We start from the raw sequence: 25,502 nt of genomic DNA, 5'->3' as shown, positions 1-25,502 counted from the left end.
TCTCATTCCCCTCTCTGGGACTTCAAGCAACCATATCTTTCCTGCTGCTGCTTAAACCTTGTTTGGCCAGTGAGGGAGCCATTGACTCAGCTATCTCCCAAGGACTCTGTGGCAAACCCAGCAGCAGTCATTGGGCCTGGGGCTGCAGCTGCCCTGGTCCCCATGCTGGTCCCTAGGACCTTATTGTCCTGAAGCACTATCCTTACTGTCTAGTTTTTTAGTGTCTGCTACAGTTTTTGGTCTCTTATTTTCATATATGCTGGGGTACTGTTGGCTGTTTGTTCTGTTCCTCCATGGATCAGCTCGGTTTTTCTCTCGTGTGTAGAGGGATGTGGAACCTGCTCTCTTCTACCTCACTACTATCTCCCTCCAATCTAAAAATAAAAAAAATTTAAAAAACTACACATATATATATGTATATATATGGTTATTCTCACATTGTATTTTAATGTATCTGTTATTTGTCCTTCCCACTAAGCCAATATTGATCATTTTTAGGGTTCCATCATTTGACAAAATATTTGGTTTACAGTTGGTGCTCTGTTTGGTGAAAAGGCAAAAAAAAAATAGATGCTACCCATTAGAAAGACATTTGGTCATCAGTCAGTGGTTTCCACAAACAATAGGTTAAACCCCAGGTATTTAACAGTTTATGGATGATGCCTGGGTATCTTGCCATTACTATTTGCTATTGTTATTGAGTTTTGTCATTGGCTTCAAAATCTCCTATGAATCATGTCTGCAGGCTTGACTGTGACATTCAGGATATATGTTTATGGCTACATTTGCAGAATATTGGACCTTGTAAATATTTTAACTTTGAAATATTTTGTTTCTTTATGTGGCAGAATTTTATATTTTTTAGAGTCTATTGCCATATTTTAGCTGAATTCTTGGACAACAGATGTGTTGTGAAAGTGAATGGACTGCACTTCAAAATTCAGTTCTACCTGTTTGTTTGTTTGTTTGTTTTAATCTCCAGAAGGAATAGATTTTTATTGGTGTTTCAACTATGGGCTCAATACTATTAAAGAAGAACAGCTTATCATTCAGAATGAGAGTTTTTCTCTGCAAAATCATGGCCTCCATAAAATACATCCAAAGGATTACTGAGAAATTTTCTAGTCCTTTAAATTTTTACACCAACAGTATGTTAAAGATTGGAGCTTTAACCTTCATAACCACTTTTACTCACCCATAAACTCAGCACAACAAAAATAAAGACAAACTGTTACAGAACACATTGGGGGCTGGGGCGATATACTACTACTGAAAGGACCCCCTGCTGGGTTTGATTGTTTGTGGCCAATAGGAAAGACATCTCTCAATGCCAGAGGTTTGTGAAAAGGAAAGAAAATGTTTGTTTAATGCTATACAGACTTAAAATAGTGACTTAAAGTCTTCATTAAGATATCAGAGTCCTTTGGGATACCCTCAGACACCCACAGTACTTTCTTCTCCTCCTGCCCTAATTCGGGGTACCGTAATTCTGGAAAAGAAGCACACATCTGGGATCCAGGTTCCTGACACTGTCAGCTGTATCACCATCCAGGCAGGATCTCCAATTAATCCAAAGCCATGTGGCACCTTCTGTTGGCCTACTGGGAAGAGTTCTTTGTACCCATTTTCCAGGCAAAGCCTCTCCTGCTTCCCAGGCCATGTGGCCAAAAGGAGCACCCCAAAGCCACATGGCACTATTCTACCAAAGCTGCAGGGGTCTGCACTCTGGCAAAACCGTGTGGATCTCCCCTCCACAAAGCTCTTGTGGGGGGTGGTCACCACTCTGCCAGAGCCCAGTGGTGACTCTCTGCTAAAGCCACATGGTCGTTCCCCCTAGTAAAGCTCTAGGGGTCCCTACTCTGCCAGAAGCCTTGTGGTTCTCCCTAATGGTTACTGTATCTGGATTTAAATCACTGCACCAATCTTCCTCTGTACCCCCATTTCTGACTCCTCCTATAACCAGTCACACCTGCCAGCATTCCTGAATTATTCCAAGTTTACTGGGCTGCCATTGTGGGTTTGGGCAGAAGTGGCCCCATGTCATGGAGCCAATCTTTTCCAAGCTCCCAAGTAGGTGCTGTAACTCGGGGGGACCTACCCCCCCAGTCACATCTTGGTGGGGGGCATCCCTTTCCATCCCCCTGGCCCACAGCATGGCCACAGCTATTTAACATTTCTAAGTGACCAGCCAAAGACTATAGATATGTTAAGTGACCATGCCATGGATTAGCTGCAAAGCTGTGGCTGTACAAAACAGCCCTGCATGTTCCTGCTCATGTGTCCCTTCCCCCAACTCACACCTATGGGGGAAGGGGTGAGGACATCTCTTATGTCTTTTTAATATCTCCTAGACACCTTGAGTTCTGGAACCCATTCCAAATCCCTTTTTGGGGCCCCCCTCTTGGCTGCACACTGTAACAAAACCAATAAGCATAAAGCAGGAACTTCCCACATACACACCAGGTCAGGGTCTGCAGGGTTAAGAACTAACTGTGTGTCCAGAGTCCCATCTTTCTTTTATGTTCACAGTGTGGTAAATACTCTCTGCTTTTTGGATGGTTAGAGCAAGGTATGGGAAATTTTCACATCAGGGTTCTCCAGAGAAACAGAGTGCATAGGAGACACATAAACAAAGAGATTTGTTATGAGGAATGGGCTCATGTGGTTATTGAGGCTGGCCAGTCCCAGGACCTGCTGTTTGCAGACTGAGGACCCAGGACAGTGGGTGTAGTTCTCCCAAGTCCAGAGGTCTGAGTGCAGTCTGAGGACAGGTGACTGTCTGGACAGAGAATTGGATGATGCCTATCTAATAGGATGGACAATATGCTTCTCTTAATCTATTGACCAAAGTGCTAACCTTTCTCTGAAACCTCCCCTGCCCCACTGACATAACCAAATATCTAGGCATTGTGACCCACTCAAGTTTACATGGAAAATTAGACATCTCCAATAAAAAGCATGCTTAAATCAATGAAATTTCAGTTAGTGTGCTGTGTATTCATGTGTGAAATTTAGATGACTTCCATAAAAGACCAGACAGAAACCTTTGTTCTGGTCTAGAAGGCTAGAATAGTTTACAGTTCTTACTTCCATATTTTATTTTTTTTGCTCTTGCTGTGTTTCTCAAACATATGCATACATGTGTGCATACACACACACACAATCTCACACATACTATCTCACACACATGCTGTCTCACATTTTTGTTACTTAAAAGTAAACTGTCTTTATTGTTATTCTCTATTCAAATGCAAAAATATTATTCTCTAATGCCAGTTATTTAAAAAAGTAAATCCATACAATTCTACATAAAGTACATAACAACTTGAGAAATAAAATGATTTATACTCCACAAAGCTTCTATAAGCAGTTATCTGGGACTGACCTGTACTATTAAATATCAGTGCTAATGTTCTGATATGTACAGCTTTTATTATTCTTAAGATTGTATACATTTCTTTATATTTAAAAAAAATATTTAATTTATTTATTTTTAGAGAGAGTGGGACGAAAGGATAAAGAGAGGAAGAGAAACATCAAAGTGTGGTTGCTTCTAGTGTGCCCCACACTGGGCACCTGGTCAGTGACCTAGACATGTGCCTTGACTGGGAATTGAACCCGGTGATCCTTTGGTTTACAGGGCAGCACTCAATCCACCAAGCTACACCAGCCAGGGCTGTATTTATTTTTCTTTAGAGAGAGGGGAATGGAGGGAGGAAGAGAGGGAGAGAAACATTGATGTGTGAAAGAAACATTGATTCATTTGCCCACATCCCCCACCCTGGGGGCTTGGCCTTGCAACCCAGGCATGTGCCCTGACAGAGAAGGAAACCAACCAGTGACTTTTTGTTTCACAGGCTGGTGCTCAACCCACTAAGCCATACCAGCCAAGGCTGATGTGTCCAGCTTTTAGATGATAATAGATTTATCAAATGGTTGATATGGCAAAGAAAATACATAATTCTGTTTCCCTCTTGAGACAGAGTTTTGGAATTATCTCAAGACACAGCAATATTGTGGCTGTGTTTAAAGCCCTATACTGATGATAAATTATTTCAAAGGGCTGAGTGTGTTGCTGAGCCAATCTTATTTTACAATCTGCCTGATGTATGTAGAAGATGGTTTACATTATGTTCATGGCCCGTGGACATTTTCAGTGTTTCCTGAATACTCAGCCTTGTCCACACATTCACCCTCATCCATTCATGAATGTTCTGCACTATTTATCCAAGACTTGTGCACAGTGGAGCACAGAACTATTAAACAAAGGTTTCTTTCATGCTTGGAGACACAGAGGCATATCTAAAGCTGTAATCTTTAATGTCTGTTTTAGACTTTAGACTTTTCTCTAACTTTGGAAGGCAGAAAAAGCTTAGCTGTTATATATTATATTATTTCTAAAGAATTGTAAAGTTGGTGAATGATTCCCACATTGGGTAGGCATCTCATATGTAGGATAGTTTATGCCTTGAGGAGGGAAATATGCTTAGAGAGAGATTCTCATGATGTGCACTTCTCAGGGAGTTTCACTTCATGGCTGGGGTGATGGGCTCCACAACCTGGAATGATTGGCTGCTGAGAAAGAATATGTAAAATTTTGTGGATTTTAAGCTTTAGCATTTTTCCCCTGTTATCAACTGAATTCCATTTCTGTTCCCCCATATCCTCACGGGTGCTCTTAATTTACAAACAGTAAAATTCACTATTTGCAGTACTAAATTCCATAGATTTCAATCTATGAAGAGTCACTAGTCTACCACTCAAGTAACGACACAAAACTGTTCTGTCACTCTTTGTTAATAAAGAGGAGGGGATAATGAGGAGAAAAGGGGAAGGGTTGTCAGGAATGTGCATGAAGAACACATGAACAAAGCCAAAGAGGGGTAAGATCAAGGGTGGGAAGTGGGGATGGCTGGGGTGGGGAGAGTAGTAGTGGGGTAAAAGGAGACAACTGTACTTGAACAATAAAAAATATGAAAAAAAAGAAAAATTAAAAAAATAAAGAAAGTAGGAAGAGAAACCACAAACTGGGAGAATTGAGTTGCTACACATATAAACCACAGGTTCAAAACAGTATTCATATCAACAAAGACAAGACAAACAACCCAATAGGAAACTGAGTAAAATATGCACAAACACTTCACAGGAAACATATATGGCCTACAATGTACATTCAATGTAAACACAGACTATAAGGATATGGACACTTCATGCAGCCATCTGATTGGTAAACATTAAGACATGTGAAAATACCAAGAATTGTAGAGGCTATGGATTTCTTATTATTGCTGCTAAGAGTTTCAATTAGCACACTGATCTGAAAAGCAATTTGGCACTGTCTTATAAAGTTGAATAGATGTATCTTCTGAATCAGCAATACCACTTTTGGGTATATACTCCAGAAAATCTTTTGCACAATTACATGCATTAAAATATTCCTGTAAGGACTCATTCTAATAGCCCCAAACTGGAAAGCACTTAAATATACATAGAAGATAATAAATCGTGCATACTTACACAATGAATTATTATGCAATATTGAACACCAGTTAACTAACATGTTGTTTAAGAAAAAGGAATTCTTGGAAGACTTTGCTGTGTGATATCCGTTCCTAAAGATTTAACAAAAAGGACAGAGCAACACCATGTTGTTCTGCACATATTTGTATAGAACTCCAAACAAAGAAGGAAATAGAATAATAAATGCAAAGTCAGGTGAGTTTTTAACTCTGGAGTAGGCATAGGGCTATAATGGGTTGATGCCCACAGACAGATGGAAGTTATAGGTATACCTCAGTCAAGCTGAGTGCTGGGGACCTGTATTTTCATACATTATTTTTAAAAAATCTCTCTTATATACTTACATATATACACACAATAATAGAGAAAGAGGAATGGGTCAATAGTGAGCATACATGATTAATCTAGTTTCTTGTAACTGAGGACAGTGGGGGAAATTATAAACAGGTAATTCACAAAATCAAAATTATAAAGTATCAAAAATAGGTAAGATAGTCTGAAAGATTAATTTCACTACTTACTAAAGAATTGGAAATTAAGACAAAACTATTTGCATTTTGGATAAAAATAAAAATCAATGTTGATAAGATGCCAAGTTGGCAGGAATATAAGTTTGTAGAGATTTCTGTTAAGCCATTGTGATTGCATTTCTATGAATGTACTGGAAGGAAATATTTAAGAAATTTTTCAAGAATACATTCTATATTATAGAATATTAAATACCAAACATATCTATTAATTTTGGATTCATTAATTCAACTTTAACACATCTACAGATAAATAACTAATATTGAGACTTTGGGGAATGTAATTTTACCCACATGAATGAATATACTAAGAAGTCTTAAGTTAGCTTTATATAGTTATGTCATCGGTGGACCTGGGAGTAACACTTTTTAAAGTTTACTTCTTTTATTTTACTCTAATAATCATGATATTTCTTGTTATATTAAAAATCTAAATTTGTTTTTAACATTATTTCTTCTTTTAAAAGGAGAATCTTGGGACAAAACCAGCTAGCAAACAACTAACAATATCATGACTCTGTCCAGTGATTAAGGAAGCTTTGATAATAAATCTAAGGTGGAAAAGTCTAGACATGACTGAAAACTCACATGTTCATCTAAGGAGCCTCTTTTCTTTTCAACAAGAAAAAATGAAGCAAATAATTTCCCATAAGTGTTACTACAGCAGAGAAAATAAAATAAAAGCAAGTGTTCAAGAGTCTGAACTGCTCTTAGTATCTATAAGATACTCATATGGCAATCCAGTGACCTGGCAGTGTGGACTCTCAAAATTTTATCAATTACTTTGCATTAGTAAAGTCCCAGCAGGATCTCAGAGGGCTTTTACTTGTTTGTGATTTGGGGACCCAGACCTATATTTTTTGCCACATTTTCTTCTGCTGTATAACAGAGCTATAAAATCTTTCTTCCTTGTCATTAGCTGAGTATAACATAAATAGTAATCACTAAACTACTCAATGTGTGATTGCAAGTGAGTGAATCTTTCAAAACAGGCAAAAACTAAGAAATATATTGGTATAATCACCAAATGTGCCTCTAAATTATTATTTAAAAAAATAGGAATTTTAAATCTTTTTTTATTGTTGTTCAAGTACAGTTTCCTCCATTTCTTCCCTTCCACTCCCCCCACCCCAGCGATCCTTTCACACAGAAAATGATTAAATTGACTTTCAATGTCATTATATCAAATGTTACTTAATTAGAACAGCCAACCTGCAGATGGGCTGGTGATTCCCATTTTCTCTTGGTATTTACACTTTTATGGAGCTACTCTTATCTTGTACCAATGGTGGTCTGTGTGACCAATAGCATATGGAAGAAGTGATTTATGTCACTTCCCATAATAGGTCATTAGAGGTCCTGTACTTCATCTTGGTTTCTCTCACTCTCTATGCCCTCTTTCTTGAGAACTCTGGAGAAATCCAGCTATCATGTCATCATCAACTCTATGGAGAGGTCAGTTGAGGATGAACAAAACTTCCAGTCAACTGCCAAATGAGCGTGTCTTCTTGGAAGCATAGTCAGCAACCCAAGGGAAGTCAGTATATGACTACAGCCCTGTCCAACTCTCAACTGTAATCTCCTAAGTGATGAGCTAGAACAACCAAGGTAAACCACTCACCTTTGGGATTATATTAAATTACAGATGTTCATTGTTTTCATCTGTAAAATCTTAAGAAACTATGTGAAAGGATAAATAGATAGTATACATTCCCATGTAAGTCTCAAATTGTTTTAGATTAATTTTCAACAAAATATTCCCATATTCTGGCATTAGTTTAAAAAAAACAGTTGAAAAGAAAAAATAGAAGTAAACATATAAAAATTATCAAATTTTTTAAGATGTCTTGCATCTGAACAAGTGCTTTGGGTTTTTTGTTTGTTTTTGTTTGGTTTGGTTTGGTTTGGTTTTCTAGAGATTTAAGATATAAAAACCTCAATGCTAAATTAGTTTATAAATTCAATAATTTAAAACCTTTTATTTTTATAATGAGTGGAATACTATCAGAGGAATGAAGCAGGAAAGAAATAGAAAAACAGCTCATCTTCAATAAACATCAATGTAGCAGAAACAGTAATCAAAATTTAAATTACTAAATTTTCTTAAGATGTAAATGTATTTAATCTATTTATTCACTCAGTCTGATGATTTTAAAAATTTTCTTATTCAGTGACAATACCTATCTCTTTTCTCTTAAGGTAAAAACATACCCATCTTTAAAATTTTCTGTTAAAAAGTACAGTACCAGATGGTATTCCAGAAATAGAAAATTATAAACCAATATCTCTCATGAACATAGATGAAAAGTCTCAAAAAATTAATGAATCAAATTCATCACAACCAAGCAGAGTTTACCCTTCTAACACATAGCTCATTCAACATAAAAAGTCAGTAAGTTTTATTCACCATATTAATTTAAAAAATCCATCAGTAAATGAATGGACAAAAAACTCTGGTACATTTACACAATGGAATACTATGCAGCAGAAAGAAAGAAGGTACTCCTACCCTTCCTAACAGCATGGAGGGGACTGAAGAGAATTATGTTAAGTGAAATAAGCCAGAAGTGAAAGACAAATACCATGTAATCTCACCTATAAGTGGAACCTAAACAACACAGCAAGCAAGAAAAATATAACCAGAGGCACTGAAATAAAGAACAAACTGACAGTAACCAGAGGGGAGTAAGGAGAGGGATAATGGGGGAAAATAAGGGAAGGGGTCAAGGAACATATATAAAGGACACATGGACAAAGCCAAAGGGGGTAGGATCAAGGGTGGGAGGTGGGGATGGGTGGGGCAGGGGGAGTAGTGTGGGAAAAATGGAGACAACTGTACTTGAACAACAATAAAAAAAAGAGAGAAAAGTAAAAACTATGCAATATTTTCAGGATTGGCAGAAAAATTACTTAAAATTCTAAAATCTATTCACATCAGAAACTCTCAGCCAAAAAGGAATAGAAAAAATGTCTTAACTTGGTAAAGGATGTTGGCAAAAACTCAATGACAGCAGTCTGAGAATTTTGCAATTGAAATCTATAGCAAAATAAGAGCATTGACTCTCACCACTTCTATTCAACATTGTATTGGAAGTCATTGCCAGTGCAGTTGGGAAAGAAAAAGAAATAACATGAAACAAAGGAATGGCACTGTTCACAGAGGACATGACTGCCACTATAGCAAATCCTTAGAAGCTATCTAGGAAGCTACAAGGATGAGTTTAACAAGATCACAGACTACTGGTAAACATAGAAAAAGTCAATGATATTCCTAAATACCAGCAACAAGTAGTTGGAAATTGTTGTGTTTTAAAATAAAAGCACTATTAACAATGACACAAAAAAACTCTTAGGTGTAAATCCTCAAAAATATGTTTAAGAACTCTTGATTGTAAACTAGAAAATATTGATCAAAGAAAATATAAGTTGATGAAAAGATATGTTGAGTATACGGATTGGGAGATTCAATATTGTTAAGATGTCAATTCTTCCCAAATTGATCTATAGATCCAAGGCGATTGCAATAAAAATCTCAGAAGGTTTCTTTTGGTAGATAATCTTAAAACAATTCTAAAATTTACATGGAAAGACAAATCAACTTTAAAAAGAATAAATTTGGAGGACTCCCAGTATCCAATTTCAAGACTTACCATAAAGTTAAGGCAATCAGGATGGTGTGGTATTTATAAAAGGAAGTAGACACAGAAAAATGAAACAGAACAGACTTCAGAGAGAACCATGCAATATAGTCAAATTATTGACATAGATGCAAATTCAACTGAGTAAAAAAAGATGGTCTTTTAAACAAATGTTGTAGGAAGAACTGAATGTCCGTATGCAAAAAAATGACCCTACCCTTACAGAAAGAAAAAGGATGGCGTATATACCTGTATATATCAGTAAAACTACTGATGTGTACAAAACTCCTATAAGAAAACATAGGAGAAAAATCTTCAAGACCTTGGGTTAAGAATCTTTTAGATATGACACCAAAAGCATAAAACATACCCTGGCCGGTGTGGCTCAGTGGGCTGAGCACTGGCCTGCAAACCAAAGGGTCACTGGTTCAATTCCCAGTCAGGGTATATGCCTGGGTTGCAGTCCAAGCCAGGTCCCCAGTAGGGGGTGTGAGAGAGGTAACCACACATTGATGTTTTTCTCCCTCTTTCTCCCTTCCCCTCTTCCTAAAATAGATAAGTAAAGTCTTTTTTAAAAAAATCACAAAACACTAAAGAAAAAAATGAAAATATTGGACTATATCATTGGACTATATTACTGTAGGGTAAATGGAGGCAGTCTGGCTTCCTCACCCAGATATCTGGGTAAATGAGGGAAGCAGTTTTCCTATAACTTTGAGTGGGCCTGAATCTTGAGACTGGGTCCGATAAATTGTTCCCATAACATAAAGTAGGCTCATATGTGTGGAATCATGCTATACATGTGATTTTTTTGGCTTTTTTTTTTTTGCCAGCTTTGTTTGTCTTTACTACTTAAAAAGGTAGGGGCTTATCACTAGAGAGACATGCAGCTTGCAACATGTATGGATTGCCCACCCTTGAATAAAGGCACGTTAAGCATCCCCATGGCTCTGTGCTTTTCTTCAGTCTGCACAAATCCAGTGAACCTGTCTGGGCTTGAAAGGTCACAACACAATTACCAAAAGTAAAAATTTGTCTCTGTTAAAGACACGAAAGAGAATGAGGAGACAAGCCACAGATCACCAGAAAAAAAAATTTGTAAATCACATTTGTTACCAAAGACTTATATCCAAATATATTTTTAACTCACAAAACTCAACAAGAAAACATTTTCATAAATCAAATTGAGCAAAACATCTGAACAGATACTTCTCCCCCAAAATATATATGAAGGCAAACAAGTAAATGAAATGATACTCAGCATCCTAGTCATTAAGATGACACAAATTAAATAAAAACAAGACAGCAAAACATTAGAATAGCTAATTAAAAAATACCGATAACAGCAAGAGCTGACACAGGTATGGAGCAACTGTAGTTCTCAAACAATGTTTGTAGGAATAAAAAATAACATAGGTGAGTCTGGAAAACATCAGCAGTTTGCTACAAATTAAACTTACATTAATTATATGGCACAATAAACACTCTCCCAGTTATTGGGCAAATAGAATGGAAAACTCATGTGTAATTTTTTTCCATTGGTTTATTTTTTCACATTTTTTAATTGTTGTTCAAGTACAGTTGTCTCCACTTCCCTCTCACCACTCCCCCCAAACTCAGCCATCCCCACTTCCCACCCTCGATCCTGCCCCTTTAGTCTTGTCCATACATCCTTTATGCACATTTCTGAAAACCATTCCTCCTTTACTCCCATTATTCCCTCTCACCTGGTGCAACCAGTGTGAAAACTCATGTTGGTACAAAAATCTGTACAAGATGGTATAGGAACTTTATTCATAAGTGGCAAAAGGCAAAAACAAACCAGATGCCCTTTAGCTGTTCAGTGGATAAACTGGTGTACCCATATGATGGAATATTGACCTATTAAAGGGTCAGACTATTGAATCACATAATGACACCGATGAACCTTAAATGTTTGGTGAAGTCAGGCATAAAAGCTACATATTTCCTAATTTCATTTACACTTCATCTCTAAAAAGCAAAACTATGTCTCAGAAAACAAAGCAGCAGTTGTCAGGTCTGGGCATTGGTAACAGTTTATTATAAAGGGAAGCACTGTTTATTAACAAAGAGAAGATCATGATTGAAAAGAGTTGAGTGGATTAATCTTTTTGCCATGGTGGGCACATCTGTGTCTTACTCGGGTATCCTTTTCCTACTCTGAAATGACATTGTCTCCAGTATATTGTACCCCATGTTGAAGGTCATGTGCTCCTGGGATTGTCTTCTTGTGGAGTCTGATCTGGAGGTGGTCCTGTCTATCTGGGGGACCCATGTTCAGGCTCCTTCCCATGGTGTTCAGTTTTCCCACTCTGGCCTAGCTCTTGGCAAGCCTGCTCTGTTTCTTCCTGTAATAGCAGCTCAGGCCTCCTGTTGCTTTTTGCTCAGGTTAGTGTTATTGTGGTTCTGGAGGTCCTTGAAGAAACTTCTGTCTTTTTGTAAGATATGTGTTGGACAGGGCAGTTGTCTAGGGAGAGGCCTTAGTGGTTCCTGCATATTCCTGGGGAGCAGGAGAGTAAAGGTGTATTTCTTTACCTTTCTCATTTGTTACAGCTCCTTAACTTTAGAATCTTGTCTTTTATTTTGTAATATGATAGCCTTTTAAATTTCATATTGGTATATAAATGTTTACATTTTAATCTGTTACCTAGCAACTTTTTCTTCCTGATTTGCCTTTTTGTTTAGATTCTGGAAGACTTTCCCTGCACAATATGATACAAATGAGTGCATACATTTCACCCACATATGCATACAGTTAATTATATTTAAACCATAGTTATCCCATATATGCGTCAGTGAAATGAAAGAAGAAAGGACCTATCCTTAATTTTTTGTCAAATATATGTCGATTTTCAAGTGCCTGAATATAAAGGAAAATCCTTAACTCAAAAATCTATAAAACACTTCACATGTGGTCTTATTTAGGCTTTCTACTCTGTTCTATTAATCTTTTGTTTATTCTAGTATGGTTAGTCTTCTCTCATCATTCAAATCTTTAAAATTTTTTCTTGCCTCATACTAATTTTTGTCTTCTGGAGAAATGGTAACATTACTTTTTCAAGTTCCAAAAAACCTACTGGGGTCTTGATTTAAATTGCATTACATTTCTAGATCAATTTAAAATACATACCTTTATAATCTTGAGTGTTTTTGTTCAAGATCATCTTATGACTCTGTTCATTGACATATTTTATATTTCTCAGTCAAAATTTTTCTTATTAATTTCCTCCAAATGTTGTAAAATTTATCCTTAGTCTTTCAACTTCCATCCATTATTCAGTAACATATGAGTTCATGGTTTGTAAATCACTAAAAAATATAAACATATAAAAAGGAAAAGTGGTTGTACCAGTCTGCAATCTCACCAACAGTGCACTAGGGTCCCCTTTTCTTCACAACCTTTCCAACACTTGTTTGTTGCTTTGTTTATGATGGCCATTCTGACTGGTGTGAAGTGGTATCTCATTGTGGTTTTAATTTGCATCTCTCTGATAGCTAGAGATACTGAGCATCTTTTCATGTGTCTCTGGATCCTCTGTATGTCCTCCTTGGAGACATGTCTGTTCAAGTCCTTGGCCCATTTTTTTAATTGGGTTGCTTGTCTTCTTAGAGTGGAGACATGTAAGTTCTTTATATATTTTGGAGATTAAACCCTTGTCTGAAGTATCATTGGCAAATATGTTTTCCCACACAGTTGGTTCTCTTTTCATTTTAATGCTGTTTTCTTTAGCCATGCAGAAGCAGACTGGTACAACCACAATGGAAAACAGAATGGAATTTTCTCAGAAAACTAAAAATGGAACTGCCTTTTGATCCAGCTATTCCACTGCTAGGATTATATCCTAAGAACCCTGAAAAAATGGTACAACTGTAATAATATAATCAAGAAAATATAATTAAAATTAAGTTGAAATTCAAAAAATAAATTGGATTAAACAATATTTTTCTGGAAATTTACTTTTTTATTAACTTAAAATATTTTGGATATAGTTTCATAATTCATCCTGTTTCTTAGTCAATGTATAAGTTTCTGAATACATGGATATATCATAATTTATTAAGCCAGTTTTCTATTGAGGGCCATGTAGGTAATTTCTACTTCAAAAAATTGTAAACAACAGGAAAATGAACATCTGAATAAAACTATATTGGGCACATCTGTATTTCTCTAAAATAGATTTTGAGGAAAATAATCACTTGCTAAAAGGATATGCACAAAATTGATAGTTATATCTAAAATGATAGCCAATTTATATTCATGAATTGCATTTTGACACCATTTCTAACAGTAGATTAATAACTGAGCAAATTTGATAATTAACTATTTTATTTAATTTCTGCTTATTAAAGAGGTTGAGCATTTTTTTATATTTTTGGTTTTGTATACTTTTTTTGCTTGAAATCCATCCATGTTCATTTACCATTGTTTACCAATGTGTTAAGTGCATCATACCAGATCAATAGGCATCCTGATTTGTAGCCCACACCTATTCTTAGGAAGAAAACACACTAGGAAAAAATGGTAGATTCTAACATTAAATAAAATATTAATTTAAAATTAAAAATGTATAGCAGTGAGTAGACCTAAGTCAATTTGGAGAACTGATCAATGTAAACAAGAAATTCCACAGTCCTGAATTGTAACAAAGTCTTTTAAGGACATAGACAGGTATTAGATGTATTAACTGTTCATCAGCCTGCACCTACCTACATATGTAAAGATTTAGAATTTTAATTACTGAAAGAAGTATTTGAAAAATGATTTTTTCATGTTCTAAGATTTATTTAGAGAAAGTCACGTCATCCGCCACATTTTACTGAATAGTGGACAAAGACAATGAGAAAAATGTGGGCAATTTGGTAGTATTTTTCCACAATACAAATTTATTAAATCTATGCATTTGTTTTTTATTATGAAATTATATCCTTCTTTTTAGGGCCTATTATCTATTTCCTTTGAATAGAATAATGGTGCTTATACAAATATTATTTTTTTACTTTGAAGATTCTTTTGTGGAAAATAAGGCTGTATTCTATACCAATCCTTCTATTTATAAGAAAGTCTGGGCTGATGAAATCTGGAGTTTGAGAACCATTGCTCAAATGGTTTTCATTCTCTTACCCCAGTAGTCATCTTTAGGTTGGTTGTTCAGTTGTTAACATGGTGGACACTACTTATCATTCAATATTTAACCATCTATTTAAATATCTGATTAGAGATTCTAGTTCTACCACTAGTGAGTGAATGAATCAAAGAGAATGATTTCACTTTTCTGTGTGTTTCCTCATTTGTACAATGGGTATTAAGTAGAGGATCTCCCTTTGTGGGGTTTCTTTGAAGTGCAGCAGAACCTGTACCTGTATTCTCCTTGAGGGGACACACTTTTTGGCTCTGTTAGTTGTTTTACTTATTCCTTCATTTGCAGGCTCAGATTCAAACTGTCTGAGCATTAAATACCCACCTGGGTGGGTTGTAGCCTGTGACCACTGATGCAGGAGGAAAGATGCTTGCTCTTGGCTTCCAGGCAGGACCAATTACATGAATAATTTAATGACATGACACAGGGACACTGACAGGTAGCACTGGGTCTTGGCTTGAGGGTGCAGCTTAAGGGTTCTTTGTCTCTTCCCTGCCCTACTCCCTCTCCTTTTTAACTGGTTTCTCTTAGAGAGACTTCTTCTTGCACATACATTCTCATTTCAGGGTCTCCTCCCAAGGAACATGATTTAAGCCAGCTTATTCTTTAATTTCTTCCAAGTTCCCAGGGATCTGAGTTATGTAGGTAATATAAATTCTAATGAAAACTTGCATGTGGTGAGGTAAACTTGGAATTATCTGAAGCGAAACATTTTACCTCAAGCTGACCCAAGGCCAAGAAAGACAAGCTTTTATGATCTTTCTTGCTAGTTGACAGATCACATTTTTATTGAGGGTACAGGTCTTTTAGGATCATGAGTTACAAAAGGAACCTTGATTTTAATGTTCACCTTGTCCTGACCCAACCCAAATCTTCCTGTTTTTGCAAAGCCAATGAACCTAAACTGATTAATGAGCCTGGAAAATTCTCTTGCATTGTCTCAACCTAAGCTCACATGACATGTGTGCTTGTGCATAAATAAGTGATGGGGTCTCCCAGGTGTCTGGCCTGACATAAGATCAAGGAAGTGGCTCACAGCAAACACATTGTGGAAGCTCTTGGACAGCCCACAGATTAGCAATATGTGGCACCAGAATGTTCTGGAAGAAGGTGAGGAATTAACTATAGCAAAAGATACTATGATAATAGAGACCCAGAAAACTCTGCTGCTTTTTAAAATTTTATCTTGTCTGCTCTTAGTCTTGAATTTGAATCTTGGATCTACTATCTCTTGGTGGTAAAGTGTGATTATGCTGGCTCCACCACAGTGCACACCTGCATAGTCTGTGTTCTTATAGCTGGCTACTTAGGCCGCCTGAGTCCTCATTGACTAAAGACACCTTGCTTAGAACTCATTGGTTAAACTGGAGCAGATAGGGTGCCTATCTCTCTATATTGTGTTAATAAAGTGACATATATAGAAATGTTCTATGAACTATGAGACACTGGACAGCCTGAAGGGAATGTTGTCACCTGCAAAATTTAAGTAACCTGTCAGCATTTTTTAGTCCAAGGGTTCTTCTGCCCTGTCTGCTGACATATCATTTGTGAAGTTCTGCAGGACAGAAGGATTGGCCCACTGGTGGCTACTGCCTTGTCATGAATGCATAGGCTCTTCATGCCACCCATTTTCTGCAGGTAACCTGCTGCTCAGCAGACCAGATTATTATGGCACTGGGCTCCAAATGCCATACTGGATATGGTGCATGTGGAACTGCAGAAGGGCCTCCTCCATTTTGAGCTTCACTCGTGTTTGAAAGCTCTTGAGGCAGTGGTTTGTGCCCCAATGCATTGCAGTTTCTGGAAACAGAGTGGAGATCTAAGTTCTGGGGAAAGGAATCCTCCTGTCTGAATTCTCCCCTTCCTTTTGTTCCTGAAATAAGATGTTTATGTCTGGATCTCTTCCACTTACATGTTCCCACAACCCCAAACCCTGCCTTCTCCCCTGAAATGATTATGTTTCAGGCTTCTCCCCTGAGACAATTGGGGACTTTTTGGTTGGACAATGTTGGTAGTCGTACCTAGGCCATGTTTGAGGACAAACAGTAGATTGAACTTATAGCCTTTCTCTACAGTCTTCCCAGAAAATGTGCAGACTTGTGCGAGACCTTCCAGTTCTGGGCTTTAGAAAGTGATGGGATACAGGTGCACCTGGAAACATCTAAAAATTTGTAAAGGTTTTTAATACTTTGTACAATGATGTGTTATATAATGGTAGTTATTCATACCAGGAGTAGGATGGAAGGTCATTAGAGAGAAGTCCATGAGTTGGAGTGATGATCTGCCTGGCTCTGTGTTCAGACCCCAGAAGGGCCATTGGTGGTGGGAGGGTGTTCTGATGGATCATATCTGCTCATGGTGGCCAGTGCTAAGCTACATATTAGGACTCGAAGCTAACGGTGGAACTGACCTCTTTCCTGTGAGCTCTTGGTGTACCAAGAACTTAAAAATATGGCCTTATATTAAGAATATTTCATATCTCAACACCTCAGGGCCATCTTGTGGGGGTTTGTGATGCCGTGTCCAGGCAGGGATTACTAGTACAGTGCCCTAGAGATAAGGGCTTCACCTCTGGAAAAATCTCGGGATTCTGTGCTTCTGAATTCAGGGTACATCACACACATGATTGAAGCTCATCTGATACTGAAAATGTGATCTCCAAGCACAGTTATGTAGCTTCTCCCCTTTACCAGGAAGGTCAGAGAGAAGATGGAGGTGAGATAGGTGAGAGCAGAGTCCACTTCCCCTTGCACATGGGTGAAACACCTAGCTCACCTACTGAGGAACAGAGTGAACAGCCAGCGGTACCCCAGCATATAGGAAGATAGGAGACCAAAAGTTGTAAAAGACACTGAAAAATTAGACATTCCAACAAGTGAGACAATAAACCTGGAACTGTGAAAAGACCAGAGTTGGAAACAAAGAGGGGGTATTTCAAAAGCTGAGACAGTGAGACAAATTTCACTTTGCTACTACAAAGAATTTCACTTTGCTACTACAAAGAATTTAGTAGATGGAAGCTGCGAACGCCAGAATACCTGTTGAAAGAAGAAACCCACCAAAAAAGAAACAACCAACAGATAACAACAGAAGTAGGTGAAGGAGGGAGTGGAAGCCACACTAACTGAACCCAGGACCTATCTGGACATACTACTAAATAGTGGAGAAATTACTCAGAACAAACAATTGAATAAGAGCAAGAGAGAATCCTCAAAACCTTGTAATACAGAAAAACCAGCTTCAACACAACTTGCCCACACCTGCACAAGAAAATACAAGAGTGGATAGAATGACCCTCATTGAATCAGCTGGTGGGAAGGACTCACCAAAGAAAGACCCAACAACAATTGAAACCCAAAGGCATACACAGAGCCAACATAAATGACAGCCCAAGACCAGTGAGCTCAGGAAATTAAGGAGACAGCACCACTGAATCTCGCAAGTATTCTACCATAGAAGTTCACATCACAAACCCAGGGAGTCAGAACAGATCAATTGAAGAAGCAGAAGCTAACAAGAAGACTCTCACAAATAACAGGAAGACAAAGGAACAATCCTCAAATGAAATGAAAGGAGGAAGTCTCAGAAAGAATGCTAAATAAAACAAAGGCAAGTCAACTATCACATAATGAGTTCAAAGCAATGGTTATCAGGAAGACCAATGAACTCACAGAGAATTACAAAAAACTACAGGGAAACTACAATGAACTCACTGCAAACAACATGAATATGAAAAAGGATATAGAAACTATCAACAACAGCCAAGAGGAAATGAAAAATACAAAACTGAACTGAAGAACACAGTAGGAGAAATCAAAAGCAGGCTTGATGAAATAGAGGATTGGATCAACAACCTGGAGCACAACATAGGAAAAAAAACACCCACAATGAGAAAGAAGGAAAAGAGGCTCAGAAAGAATGAAGAAGGATTAACAAAATGTGGGAAAACATGAAACATAATACTATCTGTATTATAAGGATGCCAGAAGGAGAAGAAGCGAAAGGGATAGAAAACCTATTTGAAAAAGTAATGGTGGAAAACTTCCCTAATTTGATGAGAGAAAAGTCACACATATCCAGGAAACAAGGATAGTCCCAATCAAGAGGAAACCAAAGAGGCCCTCTTCAAGACACATCATAATTAAAATGGCAAAATTCCAAGATAAAAGAATCTTAAAGGCAGCTGGAAAAACAGGAGGTAACTACAAGGGAGCCCTGATAAGACTAGAAACTGACTTCTCAATGGAAATGCTCAAAGGCAGAAGGGAATGGCAAGGAATATTCCAAGTAATGAGAACCAGAGGCCTGCATCCAAGACTACTTTATCCACCAAGGCTCTCAATTAAAATGGAAGGCCAAATAAAGAGCTTCCCAGACAAAAGAAGCCTCAAAGAATGTACTGCTTCCAAACCACCTCTGCAGGAGATGCTAAAGGGTTTCCTCTAAAGGAAGACAAAAAGCGAAAGAGAGAAGACAGAAATTAACAAATGGCAATGAATATGTACCTATCAATAATAACCTTAAATGTAAATAGACTAAATGTTCCAATAAAAAAAGACAGAATACTGGAATACATAAGAAAACATGACCCACACATACGCTGCCTACAGGAGACCCACCTCAGAACAAAAGATCTACACAGACTGAAAGTAGAAGCCTGTAAATAAACATTCCAAGCAAATGGAAAGACAAGTGCTGGGGTAGCAATACTAATATCAGACGAAATGCAATTCATAAAAAGGACCATAAAAAGACACCCAGAAGGTCATTTCATTCTGCTCAAGGGAAGAGTCTATCAAGAAGATGTAAACATTCTAAATATATATACAAGCAACATAGTAGCACCCAAATACATAAAGAAAATCTTAGAGGACTTCAAGAAAGATATTGACAGCAACACAATGATAGTAGCGGATTTCACCACACCACTGTCAAAAATGGAAAGTTCTTCCAAACAAAATATCAACAAAGATATTGAAGCATTGAATAATTCCCTAGCTGAAATGGACTTAACTGATTATATATATATATATATATATATATATATATATCCCTTCATCCTTAAGTAGCTAAATACCCATTCTTTTCAAATGCACATGGAACATTTTCAATGATAGACCACATTATAGGACACAAAACAAGCCTCAACAAATTCAGGAACATTGAAATTATATCAAGCATGTTCTCTGACCACAAAGGACTGAAACTAGAAACCAACCTCAAGGAAAACAAAAAACAAACAAACCTCAAAATGATGGAGATTGAATAGAATGCTATTAAACAATGAATGGGTCAAGATTGAAATTAGGGAAGACATCAAAAAGTTTCTGGAAACAAATGCAAATGAACTCAGAAAAATCCAAAACTTATGGAACACAGCAAGGGCAGTCCTGAGAGGAAAGTTCATAGTGATACAGGCCAACCTAAAAAGTTAGAAATATTTCAAACAAAAGCACTTAAACCCTATGCCTACAAGAACTGAAGGAACAAAAACAAAGACAGCCCAGAGCAAGTAGAAGGAAGGAAAAACCAAGGTCAGAGAAGACTAAACAACATAGAGACTAAAAGCACAATTCTAAAAATCAATGAATCCAGGAGCTGGTTTGTTGAAAAGATAAACAAAATAGACAAGCCTTTAAGCAGGCTCATTGAGAAAAAAATGAGAGAGAACCCAAATAAACACAATCAGAAATGAAAGAGGAAAGATTACAACTGACACCACAGAAATACAAAGGATTGTAAGAAATTACTACAAAGAATTGTATGCCAAGAAATTTGAAAACCTAGGTAAAATGGAAAAGTTTCTAGAAAAATATACTCTTCCAAAACGCAATCAAGAAGAAGCAGAAATCCTGAACAGACCAATAACACCTGATGAAATTGAAACAGTAATTTAAAAGTTTCTGACAACAAAAGCCATGGGCAAGACAGTTTCAAAGGAGAACTTCAAAAAGCATTTAAGGGATAGCTAATCCCCATCCTCCACAGATCATTTCAAAAAATTGAAGAAGATGAAAGTCTCCCAGACTCTTCTTATGAAACCAACATCATTCTAGTCCCCCAAACAGAAAAAGACATAACAATGAAAAAAAATCAGGCCAATATCGCTGATGAACATACATGCTAAATCCTCAACAAAATATTGACAAACATCGTCCACCATTACGTTACAAAGATAATACACCATCACCAAGTAGGATTCATCACAGGGATGCAAGGATGGTACAATATTCACAAATCAAAAAACGTAATATACCACATAAACAAAATGAAAGACAGAAATAAATGATCATATCAATAGATGCAGAAAAAGCATTTGATAAGGTACAGTACCCATTTATGATAAAAACATGCAGCAAAGTGGAAATAGAGGAAGCATTCCTCAACATAGTAAAGGCTGTATATGAGAGACCTACAGCCAACATCATACTCAATGGACAAAAACTTAGAGCTATCCCACAAAGATAAGAAACAAGACAAGGTGGTCCACTTTCACCACTTTCTATTCAACATAGTATTGGAAGTCCTAGCTACAGCAATCAGACAATAAAAGGAAATAAAAGACATCCAATTGAAAAGTAGGAACAAAACTGTCAGTGTTTGCAGATGACATGATAGTGTACACAGAAAATTGTATAGGCTCCACCAAAAAACTACTCAGTCTAATAAATGAATTTGCCAAATAGCAGGATAGAAAATCAATAGTCAGAAACCAAAGGCATTTTTGTACACCAACAATGAAATATCAGAAACAGAAATCAGAAAAAAATTCCATTTGATATAGAAACAAGAAAATAAAGTACCTATGAATAAACCTAACCAAAGAGGTAAAAGACCTGCACTCAAAAAACTATACAAAACTGAAGAAAGAAATTGAGGAAGACACAAACAAATGGAAGCATGTACTATGCTCATGGATTGGAAGAATGAACATCATCAAAATGGCCATACTACCCAAAGTGATTATACATTCAATGCAAACTCTATTAAAGTACACATGACATACTTCACAGATATAGAACAAACATTTCAGAAATGTATATGGAACCATAAATGACCCTGATTAACTGTAGCAATTTTGAGAAAGAAAAACAAAGCAGGAGGGATCTCAATACCTGATATCCAACTGTATTACAAGGCCACTGTAATCAGAACAGCCTGATCTGGCATAAAAACCAGCACATAGACCAACAGAACAGAACAGAGAGCCAAGAAATAAACCCAAGCCTCTACAGTCAATTAATATTTGACATAGGGGGAAGAAGTATAATATGGAGCAAAAATAGCCTCTTCAACAAGTGGTGTTGGGAGACTGGAAAGCTAAATGCAAAAAAAAAAAAATGAACTGAATCACCAACTTACTACTCCACACACAAAAATAAGTCAAGGTGGATAAAAGATTTAAATATAAGTCATAAAACCATAAATGTCCTAGAGGAAAATATTGGTAGAAAAATATCAGACATTCCACACAGCAACATCTTCACAGATATGTCCCCTAAAGCAAGGGACATAAAGGAAATAATAAACAAATGGGACCTCGTCAAATTAAAAAGCTTCTGCATAGCTAAAGAAAACAGTATTAAAATTAAAAGAGAACAACTACTTGGGAAAACATATTTGCCAATGATACCTCAAACAAGGATTTGATTTCCAAAATAAAGAACTCACATCACTCCACACCAGGAATACAAAAATCCTAATTAAAAATGGGTATCATTAGCAAATATGTTTTCCCATACAGTTGGTTCTCTTTTTATTTTGATACTGTTTTCCTTAGCTGTGCAAAAGCTTTTAATTTTGATGAGGTCCCATTTGTTTATTCTTTCCTTTATGTCCCTTGCTCTAGGAGACAAGTCAGTAAAAAAGTTTCTGCATGAAATATCTGAGATTTCCTACCTACTTCTCTTCTAGGACTTTAATGGTGTCACGCTTTATATTTTAGTCTTTATCCACCTTGAATCTATTTTTGTATAAGGTGTAAGTTGGTGCTCGAGTTTCATTTTTTTTTGCACGTAGCTGTCCAGTTCTCCCAACACCATTTGTTGAAGAGGCTATTTTTATTCCATTTTATGTTGCTGCTTCCTTTGTCAAATATTAATTGACCGTAGAGGCTTGGGTTTATTTCTGGGCTCTCTATTCTGTTCCATGGTCCATGTGCCTGTTTTTATGCCGGTACCAGGCTGTTTTGATTACAGTGGCCTTGTAGTATAGTTAGTGTCAGGTATTGTGATCCCTCTACTTTACTCTTCTTTCTCAAATTGCAGACCCCCTATTCGGGGTTGTTTATGGTTCCATATAAATTGTTGAAGTGTTTGTTCTATGTCTGTGAAATATGCCATTGGTACTTTAATAGGTATTGCATTGAATGTGTAAATTGCTTTTGGTAGTATGGACATTTTAATGATATTAATTCTTCCAATCCATGAACACGGTATATGTTTCCATTTGTTTGTGTCTTCCTTGATTTCCTCTCCTCAGTGTTATGTAGTTTTCTGAATACAGGTCTTTGGAATCTAAACACAAAACAAAACAAAACAAAACAAAACAAAAAAACTAGCAAAATATAACCAAAGACACTGAAATAGGGGATAGTCTGACAGTGGCCAGAGGGGAGAGAAGAGGGAATTTCAGGGGGGAATGGGTAGGGATTACAGGAACAAATTTGGAGGACACATGGACAAAAACTAGGGGTGGGGGGTAATGGGGGGAAGGAGGGAGGGTTGGGTGGGATGGGCTGGAATGGGAGTAGGGGGGAGAAAACTGTACTTGAACAATGATTAAAATAAAAAAAAATGGGCATAAGACTTGGACAGACAATTCTCCAAGGAGGACATAGAGAGGGCTCAGAGACACATGAAAAGATGCTCAGCATCAGTAGCCATCAGAAAGATGCAAATTAAAACCACAATGAGATACCACCTCACACTAGTCAGAATGGCCAACATAAACAAATCAACAAACAAGTGTTGAAGAGGTTGTAGAGAAAAAGGAACCCTAGTGCACTGTTGGTGGAAATGCTGACTGGTGCAGCCACTGTGGAAAACAGTATGGAATTTCCTCAGAAAACTAAAATGTAACTGACCTTTTACTCAGCAATTCTGCTGATGGGATTATACCCTAAGAGCTCTGAAACACCAATCCAAATGAACCTATGTACCCCAATGTTCATAGCAGCACAATTTACAATAGCCAAGTGCTGGAAGCAACCTAAGTGCCCATCAGTAAATGAGTGGATCAAAAAACCATGGTACATTTACACAGTAGAATTCTGTGCAGTAGAGAGAAAGAAGGAGCTTATACCCTTTGCAACAACATGGATGGAACTGGAGAGCATTATGCTAAGTGAAATAAGCCAGGTGGTGAGGGACAAATACCATATGATCTCACATTTAACTGGAACATAACCAGTAAAAGAAAAAAGCAAAGAAAATATAACCAGAGTCATTGAAATTAAGAACAATCTAACAATAGCCAGAGGGGAAGTGGGTGAGGACAATGGGGAGAAGGGTTTTTAAGAACTACTATAAAGTACACATGGACAAAACCAAGGGAAGGGTGGAAGCAAGGGAAGGAGGAAGTTTGGAGGAAGTAGGGGTGAGGGGTGGGGAGAAAATACAGACAACTGTAATTGAACAACAATAAAATAATTTAAATTCAAAAAAATAATAATTAATTAATATTTCATATCTCACTTTTTATACACATTTGATTTTGTCTTGTTGTCTTTGACATAAATTAAAAAATAATCCCATTTCCTATTTTGGTGTGACCAGATCCAAAGTGTGTTCTGCAGTGTTTTGATTACTAGAACCTGAATTGTTTAATATTGTGTGTGAGGAAGATGTAAAAATACACCTATAAGCAGATGCTATTGATGGTGTCCTGAATGTGGTGGATGTTTCTGAAAAACCCTAGGTTGTGGTCCACATTCTTGTTCCAAAGAAAAGGAAAAGTAAATTGTTTTCTTGGGATTATGTCATGCTTCCCAAATTGATTGAAGACATTAGTATTTCCAGTGTTTGTGCTGCTAATACGAGTAGCTGCCCCTGGAAATTGCTGTTTAGTGACATTGGCTATTTTGATGAGCCTGCAGAAAGGAAACATCATGCCAAAAAAGTACAAACTCTTACAAAACATACTTCAGAATTTCCAGTTTGACTTTTCAATCTTTGCTTTCAAAAGAAAACAGCAACAACCCCAAATAATTGATAAGGTAGACACACTTAAAGTATTTTTAATTTCATGTGTGAATCCACGGTAAAAATTATAAAGCAACATCAAATGGCAAATTTAGGGTAAAGTTCAGTTAACTCTAAAAACACATCTCTGTTTATGGCTGTCCATTGTGGAGTCTGCTGGGTACTGATACTCTCTGACACAGTCACTTATGCTTTGTGGACCATTTCTTCTTCTAAGATGCCAATTAGCTTCCCAGTGGCAGTGACAGTGTCTTCCTTAGGGAGCTGGTTTCAGCATTGAAGAATTATGTTGCAATTAGATAACAAGTTTGTTATAAGTATTAATCATTCAAGGTAAATATAACTTGTGAATTCTAGTCACAATCTTTTCTGAAACTGTAAAGCTAGACCCTGAACTGAAGTTATGGTGAGTTTTCTGAAGAGAGAGATACAAAAATTAGATAACAATTTTTAAAG

This window comes from Phyllostomus discolor, chromosome 7 (assembly GCF_004126475.2).
Source record: "Phyllostomus discolor isolate MPI-MPIP mPhyDis1 chromosome 7, mPhyDis1.pri.v3, whole genome shotgun sequence".
Taxonomy (NCBI): Eukaryota; Metazoa; Chordata; class Mammalia; order Chiroptera; family Phyllostomidae; genus Phyllostomus; species Phyllostomus discolor.
This window is presented reverse-complemented; position numbering follows the sequence as displayed.